Source organism: Stegastes partitus, unplaced genomic scaffold (genome assembly GCF_000690725.1).
Source record: "Stegastes partitus isolate 25-593 unplaced genomic scaffold, Stegastes_partitus-1.0.2 Scaffold637, whole genome shotgun sequence".
In the NCBI taxonomy this organism is placed as follows: Eukaryota; Metazoa; Chordata; class Actinopteri; family Pomacentridae; genus Stegastes; species Stegastes partitus.
Genome location: NW_007578368.1, coordinates 108,843 through 131,436, shown reverse-complemented (window position 1 = coordinate 131,436; position 22,594 = coordinate 108,843). Strand labels below are relative to the sequence as shown.

Here is a 22,594-nt window from a genome sequence, read left to right as displayed (position 1 = left end):
TTCTGGCAAAAACAGCATGAAATGGAATAAAGGAATAAGAGCAAGGTTCTCTCTGTGGCTGATAGAAGGAAGATGAATCAGACCCAGAAAATTAATCTATATTCACAGAGCGATGGTCCATGTTCTTCAAGCCAGCTCCTAATGATAAACGGCTGTTTGTGTTTCGTCTTTGTCACTGTTACATTACAGAAAAAATCTCCTTGCTGCCAGCTTCATGTCTGATGCAACAGAACCAGTATTAGACTTCTAATGCTAGCAGCAGGCAGAGCACAGCATGCAGTACCTCCTCTTAACAGCACTCAGTGTACGTCTGTGTATGAGGGTGTGAAAATGATTCCACAGGTTTGACAAAACATGCACAAGCCCTGACCTTTACAAAGGCAGTAAAAAGGCAAAAAATATGACGTGGGGGAGAAAAAAAAAACAAAGACAACAAACTTAATCATGAGCTACACACTGAATGCAACCACAACACCAATATGGCAGCTACATGACAAGGAACAATGCTAATGTACAGAGAGCAAGATGGTATTTGGTACGCACAGACACAAGTGCCGAGTGTGGAAAGTCCAATTACCCAGAGTCGACAGCAGCGACAAATTCGGGCTTACCCCAAAAACGTCAATCTCCCTGTCCTTGGCCAAGGAAATCTCCCTTTGAATCGATTGCAGCTCCTAAGCTCTGAGGAGAGAGGAAGAAAGAGAGAGAAAGATATTTGAAACCAAGAGCTTTGTGGTCCTTATCCACGTGCTGCAGACTCAGTGACTCCCTAGCCTCTCTGGCACAGAACTGCTTCGCTACATGAAAACTCTTACACTCTTTTTCCTTCTCATACTCCCTGTAATCTCCCCACCCTTTTCCAATAGATTGGACTTTCTCACTTGCTACATTTCTGCCCCAGACATCATGTGAAAAGTGGAGTAAAACAGTGCTTTTGTGGTGTGTGAATTACCTTGGGCCTAGGAAGGCACAGTAGTGCTTACGGCCACAACTCAATTACAGCAATGTGAATCAGGTGGCGGCCTAGAAATCCCCTCAGCCTGATGCACAAATAGGGACACAGAGGCGCCTTCATTGCCAAGACGGAGACAAATCTAAAGTGGCGTGTCATCTCCTCATAGTAGGACAGCGAGGCCGATGCTGCAAAGATGAATGACTGTCGCAGATAAGGAGCTAGCGACACTGAATTGGAGCGGGTGTGTGCGAATAATGCCATTTTGTTTGTGCATGTTGCTAAATTAAGTGTTTACCAACAGGTCTAGTTGCACAACTAAATTGAAAGAGTCACATGGCACTTAGGATATCTCATAAATGGCACCTTTGTGCTGTGGAAAGCTCGGAAAATGTTTTGTGGGATTGTTTTTAACCAAAAACAACTGGATGAAAATTACAGGACGGTGGTTTGCACATGTTAAAAGGCACTTTGTTGGATTTCACGAATTCAACAGAAATGCCAAACTGCACAATCATGGTCAATCATATTTGAACAGAAAATTGGTTTGTGTCAAAAGCACTCAGAAGCAGTGAGCTTATCCTGTCTCTCTCTTTGAGGAGAAAACAGAGACCATCTCTTTTTAGCATATCCTGGCTACAAGATCCCTCCAGCTCCAATAAAATGTACAACTGTGGACCGGGACAGGATTTTCCGAAAGCATGTTCAAGAGAAACCAATGACATTTAAAACTGTGGTCTGTTTAGAGTTTATTTCACTTCACTTTTGAGAATGCAAGTTTCTTTACTTTTGTTAACAAGGAAAAGAGCAAGATGGGGCAGGACAGAGCTTTTCTGACGATCGTGCTAATGGTTGCTCTTTAGGAGGGTCAAAATACCAGAAGAAGAAAAAAATACCCTCCCTCAGGGCAGAAATGGCATTAGTGCCATTTTACAAGCAGCAAATGAATTTCACACTTATTCGTTATCACGAGCTCTTGAGGACAGTAAAACATAGGAGGTGTACATTTTTATAAGACTTGTGTATTTATCTTCACTACCAATAGTTTTATTTACACGTCACACAATTCAAACTGGCTGCTATAGAAACCGGGACATTTTCCTCGCGCTTTCAACAGGGCACAAATATGAACTGCACTCAGTCACATTAACATGCACAAGCAACAGTACAAGCAATTTAGGGAACGCTTTTTACACATTTGAGCACCTACATTTGTCCAAGGATGCTTAAAGTACATTTGGATGCTAAAATCAAAACACACCTTTCTCATTCATTTTGCCCGACAATTTAAAATCTATTCAGTTGCAAACTTAAATGTCTATATAAAAAACTTTACTGCAATAATAACTAACTTCTTAGATTATTGATTCTCCCCAATAATAGTTGAAGTTGCTTAAAGGAGTTTTTCTCTGAGCAGGATTCACACAATTGTCCCCAAAGCAAGAGTGAGTTAAATACTCATAATTATAAATAATCCCTGGCATGGAGAGTGGGCCGGTCCGGGCCAGGATCCAGCAGCAAGTTGAGCTGTCACATGCAGAATCGCAGTTTAGTCTGTTGCTTCCAGCTGAGTTTATTAAATACCTGCAGCATCAGGATCCATTTGAGTATCTCCAAAGCAAGACAGTTTCCCGCATTCATGCACGCAACAACAGCAGGAAGTTCATTAAATTGGTTATAATTACATATAATCCTCAACATGGAGAGTGGATCAGTTGGGGTATTTTAATGTTTATGTTAGTAAAGTAGTAGTTACATTACTATTACACATGGACAGAATTTTCAGTGATTGGGAAATCATAATAAATGATCAGACCCAGTATTAGTCATTTTTTGCGATTGCTGTTAGTTTGATTGATTGAGTCCAGACAAAAATCCAGACAGACTCTGTGATTCCAAGCCATTTCCCACCAACACCACGATGTGGTTATGCGTCACAAGTGATAGGGTATAAACAATGAAAGCTACTGTGTTACAAACTGACACAAAAGGAGTGGATTTGCTGGAGCTGTGTTTTGAAAGTAAGGATGTTGCTGAAGTTATAATGAGCACAGCATGCCCAGTATCCCCATTACAATTAAAATGCCAGAATAATTCACTTTGTTGCTGTGACATACAGTTAACTGTAACAAGATAAGTATATGCATGTGCTGATAGATACTGTATATCTTTGAGTAATAATGGTGCCGATGCAACTGGAACTCATTTTGGTTACCACTTGCGAATGACACTAGGCTCAGGTCTGCTAATACCCCTTTTCCACCAAGCTGGTTCCAGTGCTAGTTTGGAGCCAGAGCCTGACTTAGCACCAGTTCTTTGTGTTTCCACCACCTATGCAAGCACCAGGTCCAGGTTCTCAAAACTGGTGCTTAGCAAGCGCCAACTCTTTGGTGGGCCAAAGCTAAGAACCGAGTAGGTCAGGGACTGGGGACGGGGTTATCGTGACCAACGAGACTGATGGAAACACAGAATGGGACACAAAAGCGGTGATTTGTGTTGTTCTTCACCAGAACACCCTGGTCCAATCGCTGATGTATTGAAATGAGTCCCAGGACACATGGAAGTTTTGCACAAACTGTTGTGCACTGAAATCTTGTACAACTGTGTCCCACCAGTAGCACCACAGTGGTGGAAAACAGTACTTTTGAAACTTCTGAGTACTGCAGTATTAACACTTAGAAATGCAGTCTTCTCGTAAAAAACGGAGCGCATAGAAAAGACTGCACTAGAAAGAAATCACTCGGTTTCATCTTAGACAAATCTGACATTAGAACGCCCTCGTTTATGCTTTTTAAAGTCGGTTTTGGTTGCACACTGGTCTGAGCACTGTGTCATATGTTTTGCCTGTGACCAGGTGGGAAGTGCGACCAAATGAGAAAGTTGGTCGCGCTGTTGCTACCGGTGAAGAAGTTGGAGTGGACTTCCATGTGGCGTGAGCGTTGTTTGGTGAACGGTTACATATGCAGTGACGCATGGTGTGGCTCTAACTTGGCTCCTGGCCAATGGAAAAGCAAACAGGTTCTTAGGAGGTGCGAGATTTGGACTAACTAAGCACTGGCACTAGCACCAGCAACGAACTAGCACCTGGTTCTTCTTGGTGGAAAAGGGGTATAAGATGCCTGCTGTCAGGTCTGTGGCTAAATCTATCTGAAGTATGCGTAGCATCTGTCCAAAGTTAGCTATATATTAACACTCTAATGGATAGAGCTGCAAAAAACTGAACAATAAGCACAACCATCACAGCGAATCAGAAAAAGGATTAAGGCTACATTAACAACTAAAGGGCTTGGTTATGGTAGTGGGTAAGTTAGGCGGCAGCCACAGATTTCCCACAAACAGTGGCTGGAACACAGTAACGAGTAATGCTTTAAGCTGTAGGCTGTATAATAAGAGTGATAGAACAGCAGAGCTTGAGAAAACAGAGAGGGGTGGCAGATGTAACTGCAGGAGAAATGGAGACATTCCCTGCATTCCAAATTGCATACGTTTTATTTTTCTTTTTAGTATGTACTGCAGCTGCTTCCACAAAGTACATGTTGCATGCAGCATTCATACAATTGGGACATACTACTTCCCACTTAAGCTTTGCCCGTCTTACTCTTATATCTGTGACAGTCTGTACTGTGAAAACATCTGACTGTGCATTCTCAAGCTTATTACTCAAGTGCTCACTGTGACATATGTGACGTATCTTTCGCTGCGCGGGTCAGAATGGCAAGTAAAGCTTGCATGCTGCAAAATGAGACCGGATGTAGCAGGACATCCTGGTATTTTTGGCACGCTACATATTGGAACATATTAAATCTTTTTCTCCATAGCATAAAGCATGGCAGTATGGACGTTGGAACACACCCAAACAATTATAAATCTCAGTGTACACAGAACAGAATGTCCTTGTGCCACATAACTCTTGGACACCATCTATTGCTATTTGCATATTCAGCTTTAATATTCCTTATTAATTAAGAAGCCTAGTTATGAACGACCAGCTCCCTGCTATTGCTGTCTGGTAATAATATAGCATTTCATGTAAATCTTTTCCAAATAGTAGTTATCAATTTCCTTGATTACTAATAATTGGTATAAGCCCTGCAAAAAAAACATAGCCGTCAATCCCTGTTTCATATTTGTACTCTCAAACACAACCAGAGGGTGTGCACACAACACTTGCTGTTGGTTGGTCCCTCCCATTTACAAGCAGACAGCAAAGTACACAGTTATAACCCTTACAATATAGCATACTCTAATCCAATGCCACACCCACATCCTGCAGCCTGCAGCCAATGATAAATAGATTGATACACTTGGCATGTGTTTTGCATGTGACGACTCAAAAACAAAGACTGTATGGAGTATTTAGCTGCAAGTTAAATACCTACTATATGACCTTGGTAATGAGATATTTACACACTTTAATTTATATGATTCTGGCTCTGTGTTGCTGCCTCTTATCCATTCCAACCCAACAATCAGGCTCTCGGCTGGTTTGTGCAGAGACCCTGAATGACTCCTTATGTCACCTCCTGTTGTATTACACGCCCTCGCTTCCTGTTTGTGAATCTGAATCATGCTTGAATGGTGAGTTCTCACTGGTCCACTAGACCAAGGTTCACTTAATTTCTAGAAATAGGGGGTAAAATGAAACAAGTACACAGTTTATGCGTATGTATGTGTGTGCGTCTGTAAAAGTGTGTTTGTGCATGCATGCGCGAGCCCACAGACTGCACTGATGAGAGTGGACAGGAGTAGCCTGGGGTAACAACATCTTTATCCTTGCTGATGGGTGAAAGCAAGTCACTGCAGACATTCACCTATAACACACACACACAAACACACACATACACACACACAAGCTGTCATATTTCCATTACTTCAGAGGACATTACATTGACTAACGTTCATTTTCTAGAGACTGACTCAAACCTTAAAACCTATCTTCACCTTAAAATGTATGAGTTATGTTATAGGGACTTGCTTTCTATCCCAATGGCAAACAGGTTTGGGTCAGTATATCATGAAAAATAACCACACACACACACACAAACACACACACACACACACTAGGAGAAGATGGGGCCCTCACTGCTGGAGCCCTGCCAGGAAAGTCCATCTGCTTTTCAAATGCAACCCAACTTACCGCACATAGAAGGCCTCGATCACTCAGGAACTCACAGCCTCAGCGAGCGGACAGGCTGAAACAAAAATAAGGTAGGGTCATCCAATCCTCAATGTATGGCCCAGCATCAGCACCTGGGACCGGGTTTTGGGTTGCTCAACCGCTAACGGTTCAAAAGGTTTGATGGGAAGCAATCCAACTCTCACGAACAATCACTCAGCGGCCCTGCGACATTCACTTACTCACTGTGACAGCATCACCCCTGCACAGGCTCTCAGCACAAATACATAAAAATCTTGACTGTGGGTACAACCAGCAGTCTTCAAGTGTGTGCTTACTTGGAACGGCCGCCCCGCGGCGAGAGTCATGAGCTCACATTAAAACAGACACAATGTGTTGTTTTAACTCGCTTGGTTCAATAAAATTCCACGAGCTGCATGCGAGCACACACATTCAGAAAATATAAACCTCTACTTCTCGAGGCTCTCAGCGGTGGAAAGCCCCTTCAGTGACACATAGATCACATAACCTCTCCTGACACAGGAGGACAGCACTCCCAATGGAAAGATGCAGATTCACACACGCTGAGTGCCGGCCAAGGCTCCAGACTGCCATTGTCCTTCAAAGTCATCCAAAGAAAACAATGAAGGGGGTCACGCAAGGCCCCCTGTGGAATGGTAAATAACCAGAGAGAGTGAGACGGAGAGCCAGAGAGGAAGAGACAGAGCCAGATTCAGAGAGACAGACAAGAGAGAGAGAGAGCGAGAGAGAGGGAGGAAGCGAGAGCGACTAATCCACTCTGACAGTGTTATATGGAACACCAAGTGCAAAATATGATCATCTGGGGACAGGTGAATTCCACTAATGTTCAATCATTCAGGAAGAATCTGACACCGCTTGAGTGGAAAGTATGTCACCTTCATGATGTAGAGAGCAAAAACACACATGTAGAGAAAGACTGTAAATTAGCTCACCTCCCGGTGTAAAAAATTATCCTCACTATAATACGTGATGAAAACACATTCATTCGACTTTGAATTTTTATGACTTAATTAAATTCTCTGTAATAAAACAATCTCACGCGGAGTACAATCATCTGGGCAGGTGTTGCTAAGGTCAAAGCCGTGTACGGGCAGAAAAAGGTGATAAAAACCCAACAATATCAAAGGCTTAGATTGTGGTGATGTTAATCATTCATTAGCGCTGAGTGACCCTTATTATAAAACCATCTTTGTTGTCATTATTCATCTGGCATAAAACGCTAGCCTGTTAATTCAGACTCGGGATGTCGACAATAGGCGGTCTACAAAGGGCTTGGAAGGCACAGTCCCCCTCCCGATTGGTCTTTCATATGCTAATGAGGGAACTGTTTTGGGTTTACTGGCCTGGTTGGAAATGATTTAGGGCGACACCGGTGCTCTGAGCCTTTATGTTTAGGCTGGCCGTGGGGGCTCATACATCACCCTGATCATTAATCAATTAGCGTCTCCTAGCCACCTGTCGGACACATCGGCACACAAAACATTCTTGCCCTTGGGCAGTTGCTAGACGATGATCATCAGTAGCACCGCTATTACCTTCCAACCCCTTCGGCACCCCTTCCCCTCCCCTTTATGGTAATACCCTGATGGATTACATAATCACACCCAAACACTGTCCGCAACGTCAAGGGCTCCACTCTGAGAGAAGCTGATCTGAGTGGAAGCGTCCACGGCGGTTCCTTTTATGGGACGCCTCCCTCCCAACTCAATTGAACGGCAAGTTTTTTTTAAACATGTATTTGCCCTCCGCTGCCTCGAACAAAAAAAGACAGAGCAAAGAGGAATTGATGCCGACCTTGGAAGGAGAATCAATAAGCTGACGGCTATTCAAAAGTGCTGAATGCACACCAACGCCACGTCCTCCATTGTTTTAAAATGCAACTGCCTCAAGTGGGGTATTGATGGTTGTTTGGTATTGATGACGTGCCACCACAGCCAAATGCATGCGAGATGGAAAGGTCCAAACTATCAGGATCTATGTGACATTAGCCCCGAAAAAGTGATTTGGTTTAGACTAGATGAAGGTACTGCTGACTTGCAGTGAGGCAACTAAAAGTCCGACAAACACACAGTGGCTTTCTGACTAACTGCTCATTCATCACACATTCAGGTTCAGTCACACACACACAAGTTTCTGTTATGGAAAACTGAAAAAAAAAAAAGTGGCAGAGAGGTGAAAAATCTTGTGTTAAATTTGTCAAGGTCTGGGTTGCTTCAAAACTCCATAAGGCTTTTGTACCTCAAGGAGCCACTTGAGATATAGTGTGGTGAGGGCGGCGGCAATTGAAAAATTCCTCAAAGATTTCTGTTTAACAACTGCCCTTCACCCAACCGCCACAAATAGTGTTTTTTTTTCCTAGAGATTTGTATGTAAATTTGAACTCTTATGCAAAGGCCCTCACTGCCACTAGACAATCTCTTTTACACAGCCGAGCTTCCCTGACAATAGACAACTCCCACCACCCTCCCATCCAACCCCCCCTCCCAAAAACCCTTCACATTTTTCACACTTTTTTTTTTGTTATTTGGAACTAATTCTTAAAAGCAGCTGAAGAGATAAGTGGCACTAAAATTAGAGCCTAATCCTCCAACCCTCAATGTGAGGACATGGAGAAAGTAGATTTGTCAAGCCTTGATTTAGCAGTATTCTTTCATTATAAAAGTAGCACTCTTCACGCAGCTTAGCGGTACGAAACGGCTCAATCAGTCTCATGTGGAACATTTAAGTGGGAAGGGGAAAGAGGATGGAGTGAGGGCCTATCTGTGAACCCAGAAAACTTGGCATCATGCTGGTGCCATTATTGCGCTACATTCATTGTTATTCCTACCTGTGCTGCACTCTTCAACTCTGAGGGTTACCCCTTGAAAATGACATTCGCCATCCACTTCTAAAGGCTCCAAACACAAGAGCCGTTTCACTGGGGGATTGTAGAAAATCTGGGCCACTGTGTTGGGTGTGTAAAGTGTGTAACACAGGGCTAGGCACTGGAGACTAAGAGTTTTTTTTTTTTTTCTATTTTGTCCGTTAAATCCAACCAGCTCAGGCAAGGAGCCAGCTACCAACATTATCAGGTGGATTTTCAAAAGAACAAAAGCTTCTCTGCGATTCTTTACACTGCCAGTGGAAAAAAAAAAAAAAGAAAACTGAACTGAAACCCCATCTAGCAAGGATGCTCTGTGTGTGTGTGTGTGTGTGTGTGTGTGTGTGTGTGTGTGCACATCCACATAAGCCCCTTGTCCTTGATATTTCATCCAAATTTATTTCTTCCAGGAGATTATTTCCATGATAATCTCACACTTTCTTCTATTTGCTTATCTCTTCGGTACGGTCCTAAAAACTGTCTGTGATATTGGAAGTGGAAAAGGTCAAAACTAAAGCTGAGAACACAGGGAAGAGAGCATATCTGTTCGAGCACACTGTATCTAATCAGAAATGTATTTCAGAGGCCACAGGCCCAATAATAGATATTTTTGGAAAGATAAAACTGGAAGGGAAGAACATCTCACACTTGACTGCAAACAAGGGAAGTGCGTAGTTGTGTTGCCTGGTATCTGCTGGTGAACAAGCAGAGAAAACTATTGCCTGAGCAGATAAAGGCTATCCACAGGGTACAGAGGCAGAGAGAAGACAGCGGGAAGGAGGAGGGTGATGGGTGACAGGGCAAAGGCTTAACCTCTCGGGGTCAATAGGTGATAAGTAACATTTATCATACCTATGCAAGCTGCTAAATGAGAAACCAGGGAGCTTCTCTCTGAAGAAACTCAGACACATTTTGATGTCCAAGTCCAATGAAGCCTGGACCCACTACTGGCAACCAGATGCCCTGTGTTTATGACAGAGACAAATACTGGAATCCCTAAGTGGAAAAACATGCCTGCTGGCACACAGTAGCGGCAGTGAAACATTACATCATTTTGACGATTTAATGAGCACAGCCTGGACCAGATCAGAAGTTTAAATACCTGCCAATGCCAATATAAAAGCTTGTATTTCATGCTTCATGAGAGAGGCTAAAAAATATGTTTCATTAGATAGGACAACAATGGTTGGAGGATGAAGGGGTTGTGGCTGAGGGGGAAGTGAGCTGCACGAAGTCCCGACGAAAGCCTCGCAAGGTATCTGGACGCAGGGAATCCGTGGAGCCACGGCTCAGCCACACTGACATTCACATGGAGGAAATCACAAAGAAGCAATTGAGTGAGAAGACCCGATTTGGCACAGACTTATCTGAAAACACTCCACCCCCAGGGGACCGTCCAACAGTGGCTCTCTGAAGGAGCACGGCAGCTCGGTATTGTTTTGGTGCTCTGGACTAGCACACAACAGTCCGAGTGGGTATCCTGGGCCAGAGGCCAACGGAGAATGAAAACGCGCCGTTGTGTGGACGGACAATTAGGACACACTCATGGAACAGACATCCATCAAGTGGACATGACAGGTAATCTCATAAAATAAAACAAACATAGCCTTCATGTTGGCCATTTCATAACTTGTGCATGGGCAGAAAACCTACAATGATTCTACTGGAAGTGAAACACACAAACAAAACACAAATTAGAGAAAGCATCTCATTTTCATATCCCACACCTCCAACGCACAGAGATGATTTACAGTCTTCAGTTACGCAAACTTCAGAGTCCCGAGAAGGCTTTCTCACAATCTGTCCAAGCAGTCAAGCATCTGGACTGTCCAAATGAAGCAAAGCGCTCTTTTCAGGCATTTGTACAGGAGATTTCTACATTATTCAATGTTTGTAACTTTGATGTTTGTAAGTAATTGTGATTTTTCTGCCAGATATTACAATATGATATTCTTAAATCAAGCTAAACTTCAATATTTCCTGTGTAATATATCTAAAACAAATAACAGAGCGTTGCCACATGAGATCAAGAGGATGGCTGTTACACAAGGAAGGTGTAAACCATCAGCACGACATTTTAAACGATGAGTCCGACGAGCAAAATGCACGAGATGTGGCTATTAAATAATGACACTGAGTAGTGTCAGTTGAACCAATGATTGTTCGTTGATCACACTGATCAATGGGCGACCGTAAACAATACCTGAAAGTTTTAATGTATTCAAATTAATTAAAAGTGAATGACGGCATTGGTTTATTATTTAGCAGGACACCTTGTGTATCATAAATTGCAGCCATTGCGATTTGTTAATTCCATTGTTTCAAATTGTAGTATTGATTTGAAATCAATTCATTGTTTAGTCCTAGCAGGAACTGAAAAACCTGACCACATGCTGCACAATGCAAAACCCAAAAACAACTTAAGATGAAAAGAACACCATTTACGCACAGCCTCGTAGTTTGGTGCTTCCCTCCAGTCAGGACAGAGTTAAGTAAAACCCCCAGAATCACAAATTCTCTGCACTAACAAACAAAAGAGATGTTTATTATTGCTGTTACAATAGTATATCTTTCAAATGTGTACAACAATTGCACTGTTCTTACGACGCAACAATCCGCACCTGTTTTCACTTTGTCTCTCAACGAGCAGATGACCTGAAAAAACACTACAAGCTGTAAAAAGACAATCATTTATCACATCATCAGCACTGTTCTTTCTTTAAGTTTACGATAAATATAACTAACTAAACAATGAGCTGTAATGTGGGGCGGGGGCAAAGTCAAAAGCAAAAGCAGCGTTTTCACATGTGCATAGGTGTGACAATGGGCAGACCTCCAAATGTTCTGCAAATAGTTTTCTCTTCATTTTTCACATTCTTACTTCCAGCGCTGCTCGTATTCACCGCCGAGTCGAACCAGTCACTTCTGTGCTGTCGGCGGCGGTCAGACAACGAGCGGCTTAACAAAAGGAGACACAGAAGTTGAGCGATTGAAATCGTCCTCAAGGTCTGAACTGATTTTTTATTTTTTTTTTTTTTTTTCAAAGTCAACACTTTAAACTGTCAAGGCAGGAAAAGTGTTACTGACAACATTCACTTGGAGTGTCCCGGTAGAGTACACCAGCGAGCCCTGGAGCTGGAAAAAGTACATGGGATGCAGCTACTCAGTGTTGTTGATGTAAATACAACATGCTTGTTAAGGCCATATTGGAATGTGTTTGTACGCCTTCCACAGAAAGAAAAAAAAAAAAAGCCCTCTTCAATATCTGTCTTTATGAGGTAGAACAATGCGGTCTTTGAGTCAAGTCTGTCTCAGGCTTACAGTCCTTGAGTGTGGCAGAAATCCCTCTGTTGACATAGAAAGCTAGTGTTTGCTGCAGGGACTTAGGTTTGCAACTAGAAATGCATCACAAGGTAGCTGCACAAACTGTTCAACATTGAGCGTCCTTGGGTTCTTTCGTAATTCCTGCAATATTCAGTCTTGACTGTGTGGATCGTTTTCTGGGTTTTTTTTAACTACCACATCCTGTTGTGCTTGGCTTTCTTCCCACCCTGTTGGGTTTTTACATCATATACACAAAGAAAGTATTACCAATAAATAAACCCATTGGTATTAATAGGCATGTCTATTGGGTTAAGAATGAAATCAGTATTGCACTGAAGAGGGTTCACGGCTATCAGTGCTGTCTTGATGTGGAAGTTTTTAAGGAGGACAGCCAAGTGGAGACTCATTCATGCTGAATGAAAGTCATAGTTTGTGGTTAGAGCAAGCTTACACCACCGTGGGTGCATCTCAGGGTGATCTGCAGGATTGGGATTGAGGCCATCAGGGCATTTTTAATGAATCATATTAAGTCTCTTTTAGCCACAATCCACTGTTCTCCTATACTGGAGAGTATTTTTTAACACACATCATGGCACCTCAAGGGAGCAAAGTGACCAAATAAACAGCAGGTGGGTGTTTCAATTAATGTCTTGCAGACACACAGCAGTAAGCAAAGCCACTTGTTTTTGCTTCTATTTTGGTGCCAGTTTGCTGGTGGAAAACACCTCTAAAGTTCTGCTGTTGACAGAAAACTGCATTTGAACCTCAGCATCTTTCATGTGGTGGATGAAGAAAGAACGTCTACATCCTGTCCAAACCTTCCTGCCACAAAAGATACGCACGCTTTGCTCCGTTGATGCAATACAAAACAATTCAGGCCACAAACCATCATAGAAAACTATCCAAGAAAAGCAGTGATTGTACTATATAGAAAAACACAAATATGTAATCGGACACTCAGTAATGAAGGACATCTGGGGCTAAACAAATATCCCTGAATACGACTGTGGGCAAAAGAACAGCCAATGTGTGAATTGGCAATTGGCACCAAGTTGAGTAGGCAGTGACTAAGACAACTAGGAATGGTTGATGTGTACAAATGAGAGGTTCTGCAGAAATCACCCTGGAACACGAAGCAGAGTGGTGCAGAGAAGCCTCCTGGAACACAGTCAACACATTTCACACATGCAGGGCCTGGAAACAACACGCTTGGGGCTTCCACCTTCATTTAGATGAAAATGGACCTCCTCGAGAGGAAATAAAGCCATTTTTAACTCCCCCTCCCGCTACGAGTCAGCCTCCCATAATATGCCCAGTCAATGGACTGTGGGTCTATTCAACTGCAGGCAGCCCACAGCACAGCCATAAATAATGTAGGGCAGCTCACATGAAACCCTAATCACCATTGTGCTGTCACCCAACAGAGAAGATTGCTTGTTTAATTTACTGCACCGCATCTGTCTCAGTTCTGCCCAATTTAGTTTCACAGTTTCAATGGGCAAGTACTCCAGGTATTTATCAATATGTTTTACACCCAATGCCATGAATCAATAAGAAAGCAATGTCCATGTATCTAAGTCTGTGCGAGCGTGCTTGCCTTTTGTGTGCACGTTTTTTTTGGGGGGTGGTGGTGGTGGTGGTGGTGGGGGCCTGATGATGTGTTTGTGTGCCACGAAGAACAAACAAGAAAGCTGCAGCTTGTGAAACAACAAAGGCTGGCTGAGAAGAAGCCATCAACACTCAATAACCAGAGCTCATTATTGGCCATATACAACGTACTTCATTACATTACTATTCCATTAGCATGCAGACAGTTGCATATTCCAGTCACCTCTTTACAGAGGCTGTTGATCATAAATGGCAGCCATATGCTGCCTGGTGCGCCATATTACAGAATTATTACTGCGACACAAAAAGCCGAGAAAAATGGAAATTATGTTGACACGAAATGAAGTACAAAACCAATCAAAGGATCCGCCATTATTGATAGTGTCTCACAGTCGCACTGACTGAGCGCATATCATTTACAACCACAGGTTATGCTGCCTCGGTGACAAAAATCTGCAGGCTGAGGCCTCGTCTGCTGGGCTGGGTGCATTTCTGAGATACCTTCCTCACATGCACGGCCCATGCACATATTTATGTACAAACTACCAACACATCCAAAATGACGCGAGATCCTACAGGAATAAGGAAGATTAATTAGCATAATTGCGCGATAATATTTTTTTTTGCTATACACGCTTTGCTGTACATGTTTTCTTACAAAAAATTTTGCCGATTCCTGGCTTCATGTCCACTTCTTCAGCAGAAAACAGACAACCAGTAATCTAACAGTCGTTGTACTGCAATGATTTAGCAGTGATTCAGTGCGATGGCTCTTTACTGGGTCTGGCCGCACTGTGATGACAGCCCATGGAGACGGAATAAGTAGAAGCGGCTCACTAGCTACATAGACTTGGCGGGCACAAGCCAAGGCAGCAGAGCAGTACGATAACGATGCTATGTGCCGGGCCACTTACAAGGAGTTAGCTGTTCGTGCTAGCAGCAGCAAGAGTGGTATCATCTTTTGTTCAGGACCATTATCTCTCCACCGTGGTGTTCTCCTCACACTGATAAATGTGGCCGAGCAACTTGAGCTAATGTGCAAGCAGCTGCAACCGCAGCAGCTGGGTAATACACTTTCAACTGACACATACGCCCACACAGGAGGCACAATGGAGAGGATTTGTTCCACTGAAATCAGTATTAAGATGCTTTGGTTTGTGTAGTGGTTTGAAAGTGGACATGGCCACTGCACAGCAGACTCATGTGTCACGCTCCCTATAGCTGACTGGGACTGACATAGGAGCTGCCAAGTATCTTACAAAGGAAGATGAGGTTTGTTATCGTGGGGTGCGGGCCAGCCATTAAATACTGATGTTGTCATCTGGAGCGTATTTGTTTGATAAAGCTGGCTGCTGTTATTATTGTTGGAAACTTAGGGTCCTTGGGTTTTTGACAATTTTTTGGACACACCAAGACGTAACCTTGGACTTTGGAAAGATGGAATACACAATTCTTTAGAATTTCACTAAACAAATAAAAAGGATAATAATCAGCAAATTAAACAAAATGAAAAATGATAAAGTTGTAGCCACAATCTGGAGCTAACCAGTGAGACGGCTTCATGTGTGCGTTTCTCTATCTGGCATCTGGGCAGCGTTTTTGTCATTTTCTACCATCAACTCGTATAAAATTACACCCGAGTCAATAAGAAAATGGAAGATTTTGTTATTCTGAACAGCCAATCAGAAATCACTGCAGTGTTATAACTGACTGCAGACACACACTTGGCACAGAGCAGCGCTGGTATTATCAAGGATCACTTAAGGACATATTGGCTAGTCAGACATCTGTGTAAGTGACACCAGCTATCTAGCTAGCTGTCTGACTCATGGCAGCACAGGGTTAACTTGGCAGCTCGGCTGTACAGCGCAGCTCTAAAAGGAATATTAACAGCATGTCCCTCAGTGCAGGCTGAGAGAGAGCAACAGGAAAAGGGAGGATGGAGAGAGAGAAAAGGAGAAAAGGCAAGGAGCAAAGGGGGTGGGTGTGCGAATCCAATTTCCAGTGACAGTGCGCTCAGGATCACTGTTTCAGTGAAAGAACATATCATCTGTCAAAGTTAATGGCAGTGTCCTGGGGAAAATGAAGGAAAATAGAATGAAGACCATTCATTAAGAAGGTGGGGGATGGGGGTGTGTCGAAGCCATCGGTCTGCTCCACTGTCTCCCTGGGAAAATAAATATATACACAAGCTATTATTTGTGCATTTACAAGGTGGCAGCGAAGCCACAATCAAGGGCTGCTTCTCATGCTATAGAGGTAATATGAGCACAGAGGTCTGAAGAGGAACCTGTGAGCGCAAGCACGGAGCCATCACTGGGAATGAAGAGGTCGTCCTGGCCGCCTGGTAGGACGGCTGGCAGACTCGCCAACAGGCCCGGCCAGCCTGTCTCTCACTCAGAGCTGTGGATGTACTCAGTGGAAGCAATTGATACCATTGTTTTATGGAGAGGAGGGCGGAGGGGGATTAAGAACCGACAATAGGCCTCTTTCACTGAAAATGTCAGCCGTCACGCCGGGGGACTGTCCGACTGGGCAGAGGCACTTTCATAAAAAGCCAAGGTACAAAATGAGTGTGGAAAATAGTATGAAATTCTGTGACAAGAGCAATGAAACGCTGCGACATGGGCCAGTACACTCACATGCCAGTTGGTAGAAATGCAATCTCAAACATGGGACAACAGGCAGCGGGACACATCACAACACAGATCATGTGAGACTATGTCAAACAGAAACACAAGATTTTTAATTCATTGTTTTGTGCGGTTTTAAAGATTTGTTTGCTTTAGAGAAAGCAGCATTACAACTCAACATGCCAGTGATTTCAAGGTCTGTTAAAACAATGTGTAGCTTGAAACACATTCCAAATCAATAACCAGGATAATAGGTTATATGGGTCTTCAGCTCAGCCTCATTAGGAAAAAAGGAGACAAACGTGGCCTGATTCTTCAGGCAAATTAACATAGCGAGGAACCTAAAATATCACAACCGATGATCCATTCTGGGACATTTTATTATGAGACTATACAACTGAGAGGCACAAAGTTCTTTCTCTGAGTGCTTTGATAACCCTGCTGGCCTTGGACCTCTTCGAAAATCTCACTCTGAAGGTTTGAGGTGAATATAAAGAGCAAGTTGAAGTGAGGTACCCTGCCGCTTTAAGGCTGGGATGAAAGCAAGTTATTCTACCACTCTGACCTAATTGCTCTCTCGCTCTCCCAACATGAACACTGGGAGCTGTGCACTCTGACACGTAAAGATTATTTAATACCATCAAAGCCATAAAAAGAGGAATAAAAGGAGGCAGTGTGGAGGGGAGGGGTGAGTTAACCCTCACGTGACTGGCAGGGCCAGGCTGCTCAGTTTGCTATGTGGAAAGCAACACACTGGGAATCAGTATGCAAAAGCAGCCTTGTCTAACTGCCGCCGGCCAACGTGAGTGGAGCTCCCACATCCCAACATCACAGCAGCTCCACTCCCCCTCCAAATAAAAAAAAAAAAAGGAAAAAAATCCCACTCGGCTTCGGCTACACTCTCTCCTGGTATCGGCTCCCACCCTTCTTCTCTCCTGCTTTTCCCACACTCGCCCCAGTCCCTAAGGCAATGACTACGTCATTGGGCACCACAGCAAAACCACTGTAATATCCCAATTTATTTCTACTTATTCCGACAGACTCTGAGCCTGTTTCATTTGGGTCAAGGCTGGTTTTATTAGTGTAAAGCTACACTGCATGGCTCCACTGGACTCTTCTACTGTTTGTGGCAGTAACTGTTTCTCTGTTATGATCAGTTTTTTTTTTTTTTTTTTGCTGGCCTGTTCTTTATAGGTAGTAAACTCACACACGTGCACATCAAAACAAATTCTACAAAAAGAAAGAAAAACACACCCACCTAACTGGAATTTCCTTTTTACACTGCATGAAACTCTTCAATTGTGCAGCGTGGTTTTTCACCTGAAGTATTTCCCAAAACAGAGCCACCAGCAGTCACTCTCTGACAGTGTGTAGGTAGGACAGGGTAGAGGTGTTTACCGTTAAATAAGCACTGGGTGACATCTCCTGGGTGCCCTGCCATTGTGGGGAGCATGTCTCATCTGTCAGCGCCTGATGAGTTTATACTGCACAGCCGCAGCCTCGTGAGTCAGCCCGGCTTGTCAACAACAGGGTAGCAGGCCGAGTGCGGCGGGGCCGAGTGGAGACCACTACAGACTAAACTAAACCACCTGACACAAACGAGGAGTTATTCAGAGAGAGCCGGGTCCGAAGCCAAACTTAAAGTATATCTCTCGAATCTTATCTTGAAACGTTTCCTGCTTGCTTCCAATGGGCCAACCTTATAATAACATCTACTCAAGCTAATGTGCTGTACAGATGGCACCAAAAACAAGATGGAAACAGGTTGCACTAAATTACACGACTGCAAAACTAATTCAAATTTTACACCGTTACCCCAAAAAGAAGCAAAAGAATACATCATTTGGCTAGATGTAGTGACTATATTAGGAAAAGCTGACAGATTGAGTGTCTTATTATCCTGTACATAAATATCTTTAAAAACGAAGAATCCAAACAACCTTGAAACACTAATCGCTTCTCATCTGGAAAACCCATTTGTTCCACAGGTGATGAGCAAAACTGTCATCAAAGGTAACAAATAAAACTCACAGTTAGGAGCTACTGACTCACTAGAACTGCACGGAGACACACAAAAAAAAAATCATTTCCAGTGTCTTCCGCAGTTGATTTTACAATCTGCAGAGGAAGGAGAGGGACATGCAGCGGGGGTGGAGGAGGAGAGGTGGCAAAGTGAGAGTGCCACTGCCTCTGCTGCGATGATGCATTTAGTACCGTGTGAAACTGAGGCGTGCAAGTACTTCAACTGGCACTGTTCACACGGGGAGAAAACCAACTTCCCGTCGACGCTCGTCAAAAAAAGGTTTGATAGTATCACAGCAAACACTCGTGTTGGCACATGGGGAAGTTCAGTATTTAGAAAAATACGTTTTCCATGTGCTACAGTTTGTAATGTGCCGTTGAGACAAATAGGGCTGCAACTATTTTTGTTTTCTCTATGAACTGAGTAGTTGTTTGGTCTGTAGCATTTTAGAAAATAGTGAAAAATATGAATCAAGGGTCTTAAAGACTAAGATTACAACCTCCAATGTCTTGTTTTGTGCACAACCCAAAGATACTGTCACAGAGGAGTAAAGGAACCAGACAATACTCAATTTTAAGAAGCTGGAATCAGAGGATTTTTTTTTCTTGACAATTACTCAAACAGACTAATAGATTTGTCCCCTTTCTTGTTTTATTAATTAGTTGTTTGGTTTGTAATACGTCAGAAAATAGAGGAAAATTGTGTTTCTCAAAGCCCAAGATGACGTCCTCAAGTGTCTTGTTCTGTCCACACAAGATTTTCAGTTTACTGCCATAGAGGGGTAAAGAAACCACACAGTTAAAAATCTGGAATCAGAGGATTTTTGAGTTTTTTCTTTTTCTTCAATCACTCCAACAGAATAATACATTTGTCCATTTTCTTGATTAATCAATTGGTTGTTTAACGTCTCAGAAAATACAAGAAAAATGTGTTTCTCAAAGCCCTAGGTGTCCTCACATGTCATTTGATCCACAAGATTTTCAGTTTACTGTCACAAATGGGTAAAGACACCACAAACTAATCACATGAAGCAAGCGTTTGTTCTTAAAAAAATACTCAAATCTATTAATTGGTTAACAAAATAGTTTAATTTAAGAGTTGACAACTAATCAATTACTTCTCTCAGTACTTCTCTCGCAAAACAAAACCATTAGACTGCTGCCAACAACGATTTCAGGACGTCACTTCTGCGAAACTCTCCTGCTATGTTAGATCACGTCTGTCAGGTGACCTCACAGCTGATCAGGAACTATATTTTTAGAACACAATGATGGGAATGACACCAGATCAGGTAACACGAGACAAGACAGATTAAAACCGAGCGTCTGAAGGGTTATTATCAAAACCATTATCAAACATGACAGTTCAGCAGCAGGCAAGAAAAGCAATTGTGGATTTTCTGCCCAAGCCTTCCCAATTATGGTGGTGTGGGGGCAAAACATTAAACTGTGAATCACACCAAAAAAGAGAAGGTGACAGGGTGGGAAAACCCTCAGACATTTCTCACTGAGTGACTCTTCCTTTAATGCATCTTGCTCTGACTGTCACAGGAAAAAAGGTCAGCCTCCCATTTAACAAAAAAAAAAAAAGTGAAGTCATAAAATCTGCATCATTCAACAAATCAGCACTGTGCCAAATGAATAAAAGCTGAGTGCTTGCTCCAAGAAAAAAAAAGAAAAAAAACATGCAGAAAGCAGTTGTTAGAGCCTTTGCATGTTGGATAATGAGCACTGTAATGTGTGGTTTTACGCATTTTACAAGGTAACACTGCAGGTTTGTGATGCTGCAGGGTATGCAGCTCCCTGACATTTCACTCTAAGGAGATGCACACACCTCAAATCTCCACGTTATCTTTGACAGGAGGGGGGAGATAATCGAGGGTGTTAACAAATTGGGGGAGATATGTAGCCGCAGTGCTTGAATGCTGCATATATATATACAGAGTGTGTGTGTGTGGTGTGTGTGTGTGTGTGTGTGTGTGTCGAGGTCATCAAGTTTGCAGCTCAGGAAAAGAATGCAAGCGGTGGTTGCTACCCAGAAAGTGTGCTCCTCATGTGATTTTTTCTGCACAAAGTTTACCTGCACGATAAGTGACCGAAAAACGTGCCACATTTTCTTCACGATGCCGGTCATTTAAACAGCTTTAACTCCACATTTCGGCACTTTTTTTCTGCACTGCCAAAGCTAGTAGTGGTGCCATAAAGGTGGTTGTTTCTGGTCGGTGGTGTGTTTACAACCGGAGCGTTAGCCTGGCATGCTAGCTGTCTGTCGCTCCACATATATTTAATTTTCCGACTGTGCCACCACACGAGAACAAGTTAGCAGGAGTTTTAGCACTGCTGTGTGTGTTTCTGATAATTTAAAAAGAAAAAAAAACTGTCACACCCGTGCATTATAAAGCGCCCCAGGTGAAAAGACACAGGGGGGGTGCTCCGGTTGGTTTGGTCCCCGGCTACAACCCCGCACCTGGACGCACGCTGTCAAATGTTGTCAAGCTGTCAATGACAAGTGTATGGTAATACCTGGGACCTGTTGACTCCTCCTCCTTCCCCCCCGCTCCCCTCGGACTCAGGCTGGTGGAAGTTGAGCCGCGCAGCTGTATCTCTCCGCGGCGGTAGTCAAAGTTTTCTGCTCTCCGACCTCCAGCGCAGCAGCAGCGGCGAGCGGCGGCGGCGGCGGCGAGCGGCTCCTCGACTCTCCCACCGGCGGCCACCCCCCTCCTCCTCCTCCTCCTCCTCTTCCCTCCTCTCTCCGAAGTGAAAGTAGCCCCCCCGCCGGGTGGGGTGCAAAAAACCTGAAGAAGGCGGCGGCGGGTCGCGATCAGAGAGCGGGCAAGTTTGGCACAGCAGAGGCAACCATTGCAGTCACGTTCTCTGGCTGTGAAATCCAACGCCAAGCCCTGAGCCCGCCCCTTTCCTTTTACGGGGGCCAGTCCTCCAAAAAAAAAAAAAAAAAAAAAAAGTGGATGTCCTGCTCCCTCCAGATGTGCTGCTGCTGCTGCTGCTGAAATCAACTGAGCCAAAGAAGAAGAAGAAGAGCACCCAATTTGTTTAGTTGTATTTTCATGTGGCTCATTTGTGCTTCACTTCAAAAAAAAACATCCACCCCCTTTTTTTTCTTTTTTTTCTATTTCCAGTCTGCCAGCCAAAGGCACAGTTGCAGGGCAATGTGTTGCAAAAGAACTGACTTTATACTCAACCTTTTAATGTGAGGTTACAGTCAGGGATGTCTCCAGTGGATGTCTGATTATGTAACTGGTCATATTTTTAAACTAATGCAACCAAAGAGGGGGGTTTTGCAACACACGATGCAGGGAGGCCAGAGGAAAACACCAGCCATACAAATTTAACAGAAGCCTCAAAATGTGTGGAATTTTTGGCAAAAGCTTGACTTTTGCAAGGACAAGTATATATATATAAAAAAAAGCAAGAAGAATGCATTGGGTTCCAGGACACGTGTGCTGGACTTTCACAATCACAGCATCAGCAGCACAAATCTGCATGTGAGGGAGCCAATAGAAAACCGCTCTCTGATTTTGTTCTAATGTGTGTCTTTTGCATAAAATTTTAAACAATCTCGCCCCTCCTCCGGTTGCGTGACTGTGCCTGTCTGTCCTGCTGAGAGAAGCCATTAAAGCCTCGGAAATATCCTCCACCGCCGGTTGCGCTGTACCCTTTTGTCACAGTGCACTTGGGCAGTCAGCTTCTTCTGTTTAATCCAGCACTCAGACGAAAGCTCGAACTGATCACATAAAGAGTGGCAGCGCAGTCAGTAGCTTTAACGCCAAATTAGATTTGTCTAAAAGCAACCCAACTGTGTGCTCACTTAGTCTGCATTTTACTTTTACACGCCCTAGCCGATTTCTACATTAGTCCATGATCCAAACCTTAAAAGACCTGTAATGTGTTTTGATCTATTATTGTGTGTGCCATTGAGTTAATCCTCCACTATATTTGTTCAGTGTGTTTGCTGGATGTCACGTGCGTTTTTAGCAGTGACTTGTGAGGAGAATGCAGATGAAAATTAGCTCTTGATG

At 43.4% G+C, this 22,594-nt stretch overlaps 1 protein-coding gene across 4 annotated transcripts in view; it reads right to left on the bottom strand.

Moving 5' to 3' along the window:
* Positions 1-21,377, bottom strand: part of raraa (retinoic acid receptor, alpha a) — a 155,383-nt gene extending 134,006 nt beyond the window's left edge. For 3 of the 4 annotated variants that reach the window (XM_008289795.1, XM_008289796.1, XM_008289797.1), the window contains exons 1-2: positions 21,081-21,377; positions 612-681 (exon numbers count right to left, since the gene is read on the bottom strand). The gene's annotated coding sequence lies outside the window, so the exon portion shown is untranslated. The other variant, XM_008289799.1, reaches the window with a different exon arrangement.
* Between the last annotated feature and the right edge of the window lie 1,217 nt (positions 21,378-22,594).